Here is a 6,000-nt window from a genome sequence, read left to right as displayed (position 1 = left end):
GCATCAAACATTCCAAGGACAGTTTACTTGCAAACTCACTGTATACCCTATTATACTGTACCTGAGCAATGGTGTCTTAATCCCAAATTCAGAAAAATGGTGCCATTGTACAAATATTACATTTTAATTTTACACAGGAGCCACTTTTTGGCATTTTTGATTGAGACTAACACAGTTGATATGGATACACAAGAAACTAATTCTTTCTAAGAGCACATCTGAAATGGATCAAGTATGGTCATTGGGGTGAAGTTTTCATTTCATTAGTTTGTGCTGAATTAAATTCTGCACTTTTTAAAGGAACATAGGTGCAGGAGTTGGCCATTCAGCCCCTCAAGCCTGCTGTGACAATCTGCTATGGCTGATAATCTGCGTCAATGCCATATTTTTGTGCCATTCCGACGTCCTTAATGAAATCTATCCCTCTCTCTCTTGAACACAATGACTGAGCTTCCACAGGCCACCAGGGCAGATATATCATCCTCCGCATGAAGTTCTTCCTCATCCCAGACTTAAATTACTTGCTTTTCACTCTGAAACTGTGTCCCCCTATTTCTAAACTCCACAGACAGAGGATACACCATTTCTAGATCTACCATGTGTGTCCCTTAAGCATGTTGTACTTTTCTACAAGATTGCCTTTTATTATAGAGTCATGGAGTCATACAGCATGGAAACAGACCCCTTGGTGCAAATTGTGCACACTGAACAAGTTTCCCAAACTAAACTAGTCCCATTTGCCTGCATTTGACCATATCCCTCTCAACCTTTCCTATTCATGTATCTGTCCAAATGTCTTTTAAATGTTGTAACTGTACCTACATCTACCAGTTCGTCTGACAGTTCGTTCCATGTATGAACCACTTTGTGTGAAAAAGCTGCCTCTCAGGTCTCCTTTAAATCTTACTGTCATCTTAAAATTATGCCTTCTAGTTTTGAACGGTCCTCCTCTAGGGGCAAAGACATTTGCTATTCACCTTATCTACACCATTCATGATTTTATAAACCTGTATAAGGTCACCACTCAAACTCCTGCACTCTAAAGAAACATGTCCCAGCCTATTGAGCCTCTTCCTAAAACTCAAACTCTCCAAGCCCCAGTTACATCCTCATAAATCTTCTTGGCACCCTTTCAAATTAAATAATATACTTCCAATTGCAGGACAACCTAAACTGTACACAGTACTTAAGAAGTGACATCATCAACGTCCTGTACTACCTCAGCATGATGTCCCAACTTCTATACTCAATGTTCTAACCAATGAAGGCAAGCCAAATGTCTTCTTCACCACCCTGTCCATCTGTGATGTGACTTTCAAGTAACTATGTACCTGACTGCCTAGGTCTCTCTGTTCAACAACACTCGCCAGCACCCTACCATAAACTGTGTAAACCCTGCTCTGGTTTGCTTTACCAAAATGCAATGCCTCACATTTATCTAAATTAAACTCTATTTTGCCATTTCTTGGCCCATTTTATTAAGATCCTGTTGTACTCTTCAATAACCTTTTTCACTGTCCACTATACCAATTTTGGTGTCATCCACAAACTTACTAAGCATGCTTCTTATATTCTCACAACAGTGGACCAGCACCGTTTTCTAAAACTCATAGAATGTAGAACATAGAACATTACAGCACAGTACAGGCCCTTCGGCCCTCAATGTTGTGCCAACCTGTCATACCGATCTGAAGCCCATCTAACCTACACTATTCCATGTATGTTCATATGTTTATCCAATGATTACTTAAATGTAACTCCTGAGAGTTCAGGACCAGTCTCCACAGTCTCTCCTAATATGGCAGTCCAACCATACCAGAAACCATGCCAGTCCGGATGCACTCCCTCAACAGCAAGTACATCCTTCCCAAGGTGAGCAAAACTGTGCACTATACTCCAGGCGTAGCCTCACTAGTTCTCTATACATCTGAGGCAAGACTTTGTTCTTCCTGTGTACAAATCCTGTTGTAATTAATGTCAGCATATCATTTGCTTTCAGAATTACTTCTTGTACCTATGTGCTAGCTTTCAGTGACTTCTGATCAAGGATAGCTTTGGACATCAAAAGTTTTAAATCTGTCACTATTTAAGAATTACTCTGCACTTTTGTTCCTTCTATGAAAGTGGATAATGTCATACATTTATTCCATCTGCCAAGCTTTAGTCCTCTCACTCAGCCTGTTTAAATCCCCTTAAATCCTCTTAGCGTCCTCCTCACATTCCAACCAAGTTTTGTATCATCTGCAAACTTGAAAATGACACAATTGGTCCCCTACATCCAAATCTTTGATATAGACTGTGAACAGCTGGGGCCCAAGCTCGTGATCCTTGCAGTATGCTGCTGGTAAAAGGCAGTTTTCATACTCCTGCACAACAGTCCCTCAATGGAGCTCTTTAATGAATTAAAGAATGCTTGGAACTCTCTAGGACTGGTGAGATATTCTCTTTACTCTATTTGTAGAACCTTAAGCATCTCTTTAAATGGATTCTGTAAGAACACATGCTGCTTCTGTTAAATATTATTTTACATATGCAAGGCATCGGGTTTGATTTTCATGCATGTGTTAAACACTGTTCTCTGGGGTAATAATACTATCAGCAGTTGCAATGAGGACGAGACAATTACAAACTCAAAACTTAAACATGAGATTTGAAATCTGTGTTCCAATTTTGCATTTCCAGATTGCATAATTAAACACATTTATTTATATATAAACTCAGTCAGACAGCGTGTGTATCTAAATTGTCATCTGCTAGCATGGGTCACTGTAAGCCAATAATGTGAAATGGAGATATTGCTAGAAACATTCCACAAATGCTACGTATCCCATTGCTATTCCAGAATCATTGCATCACTTTACTCATTATATACTATTATCCCAAAAATGGCCCCAAGTACTCAGCTTATCTGTGGTTTGCAATGCACAAAGAGTTTGAAGAACTTACAGGAATTACATTTTGCATCTAATACTGCATGAAATATTACAAAATGATTGGGATTAAAATGGAAAGAACTGGAAATGTGTAGCGAGTTCTCTTTTCCTTATTAATTTATTTTGGAGTGGGACTGATGCCAGCAATATGCAACATTGGATGAAAGCAGGGTAAATTTGAAGTAAGGGTGTCTCCACAATCTTGATGGTAATAGTCATTAGGAATGCAGATGCCAACTCTGTAATCTTGACACATGCTACCACTGAAACCTACTCCAGCCAGTGAAAGATTTTAATAGTGATTGCATTATTCCTACAAGCGTAATGGCCATATAATACACCAAGAAGTCAAAGTTTATTAACATAATTTGAACAACTTTGAAAAATGTTTTTGTATACTTGCATAATGAAGGGGATTGACGGTATTCAGCACTATATTGACTCTATGTCTGCAGAATGGTGGCTCAGTGGTCAGCACTGCTGTCTCACAGCGCCAGGGATCGGGATCCGATCACAGACTCAGGTGGCTATCTGCGCAGAGTTTGCATGTTCTCCTTGTGTCTGTGTGGATTTCCTCCAGGTGCTCCAGTTTCCTCCCACAGTCCAAAGGTATGCTAATTAGGTGAATTGGCCATGCCAAGGATGTCCAGGGATGTGTAGGCTAACCATAGGAAATGTGAGGTTACAGGAATTGGGAGGGCGTAGTCTGGGTGGGATGCTCTTCAGAGGGTCGGTGCAGACTTGATAGTCTGAACAGCCTCTTTCTGCAGTGTGGCAATTTTATGATTCTCTGCAACAAAGAGCAAAAATCCAGTTGCTTGCCTGTGCCATGTTTTAGCACATTTGCTCAGGAATGGGAAGGAACTTGCAGTGGGAGAGGACTGATCCAGTCATCATTGACCATGTAAGCACCTCCAAAATAGGCAGCATAAGGAAAAAGGCTCTGCACAGACAGCACAGGGAACAAGGAAATTAAGAAGCAGAACCTCGAAGGTAAGAATCTCTGGATTATCATCTGAGCCAAACTGGCACTGGGAAAACAACATCAGGAGAATTTTTTTGTATGGCTCAAAAACTGGTGTGGGGGAAATGGTTCCAACTGTGGGACACTGACTCTGGGGTAAGTGAGGGCTGTGCTAATGAGATAAACTGCACTGGAGCCGTTGGGGCCTGTAGTCTACTCAGTTGCAGAACTAGGAAAGTGGAGAGGCTTTTAAATTAAATAGTGGAGGAAAAGAATCAAATTTGCAAAGATGTGGTCAATCAAAAATTGGAGACAAAACAAGAGGGAATGGTATTAATATAGTCAATTATGAACATACCCGTACTTGAAGATATAGTGAATACAAATCAAAGAGTAAATCTACAGATAAGTTACAAAAATTTTAAAAGTACAAGAAGGCGTATACCTGAAAGAAAACTGATGAACTGATAACTCAAATAGAAATAAAAAATTACAATCTGATAGCCATTATAGACATATTACTGCAGAATGTCATAGATTTGGACCTGAATATCAGAGCGTACAGGAGATTTAGGAATTATAGGAAGCCAGGAAAAGTTGAATGGGTGACTGTGGTAATTCATGATGATATTAGCTACAGTAGAGAGGGATGATCTACTTCAGGAAACCAGGATGTAGCAGTAGTTCGGGTAGAGATGAGAAATGATATTGGCAAGAAGTCACTTGTGGGAATAGTGTGCAGGCCCCATAACAGTAACCATGAAGTAGATTGGCAGAGAACATATGATAAAATAATGTGAACTTGTTGGAAAGGTGCGGCGATTATAATGACAGAATTAAATTTACATATACACTGTAAAAATCAAATGGACAAAAATGGTCTCGATGAGGAGCTGATAGAACACTTTGAGGAAAGAGTCTTGGGAGCATGTGTCCTAGAGTTGACCAGACAATATTGTACTAGACTGGTTTTGTGCAATGTTAATTAATGACAGCATAGGGAAGGTGCCCTGGGTAGCAGTAACTATAATATAATTAAATTTTACATTCAGTTTGAGGGAGAGAAAAGTGTTGGCACGAAGCTGCTTCCAAATGTTGGGGGAAAACCTATCTGGTTCACTAATGTCATTTCGGGAAGGAAACTGCTGTCCTTACCTGGTCTGGCCTCCATGTGACTTCATACCCATAGCAATGTGGTTGACTCTTAATTGCCTTCTGCGTGATTAAGGATGGGCAATAAGTGCTGGCCTTGTCGGTGACGTCGCCCCCCCCCCCCCCAAATCTTGTGAATGATTAGAACAAATAAAGCATATACAAGCCATTCTGCTCTTAGCTCATCCACCCAGATAATTAACACTAATTTCCTCCACTCACGTTATTTAATTGTCTTTGGGATGGGTCTGAGTTCCTGCCTGCTCTGTTCTATTTTAACCATTCCAATCTAAAAAGCCATAACACTTGATCCTTTTCTTGTCGGAAACAGTCTTGTAACTGTTCCCGGTATCAGTTCCATTTTGTCAGTGACCCAAAACAAAACACATTCCTCCAGGCCTGGTAAGGCTTCATAATATTTTATCAGAACATTTTTAAATTTATGCTCACCTAACAGAAACAAGTGAATATTTGCTTTATCACTAGCTGCTCCACAGTAATTTGGCATGTTAAGTATGGTCTATCTATTATCTTTCAAAATACACCTCGTGATTCACCTTTACTGTTTCTACATCACTGTAGTTTACTTTGGACATTCATTGTCCCCACTAAAATGTTGTATCTTCCATTTACTTCCATTGAGTTTTATTTATAACTAATTTACTCAATGGCAGGCTTTTTTCTTGAGGTCGCTGGTTGGTTCAGCACCTCAACTGGTTTCACTTTGTATTGTCTGTGACCTTTACTGGTTCACATCCACTTCATTTGTGTGTATTATGTTTCCTTCCCTTCCGCCAATACTTATCATGGTCTTTCAACTCCCAGTTGGTTAAGTTTTATTTGTGACTTCATTCATGGAAGCATCTAAAAGGAATGGTTTTGGCTTTGTTTTAAATTTTGCTTTTAGCTTCATTAGAGGCCTGTGCTAAGAACTTGATTGGATTCCACCCC

This window comes from Stegostoma tigrinum, chromosome 21 (genome assembly GCF_030684315.1).
Source record: "Stegostoma tigrinum isolate sSteTig4 chromosome 21, sSteTig4.hap1, whole genome shotgun sequence".
NCBI classification, from domain to species: Eukaryota; Metazoa; Chordata; class Chondrichthyes; order Orectolobiformes; family Stegostomatidae; genus Stegostoma; species Stegostoma tigrinum.
This window is presented reverse-complemented; position numbering follows the sequence as displayed.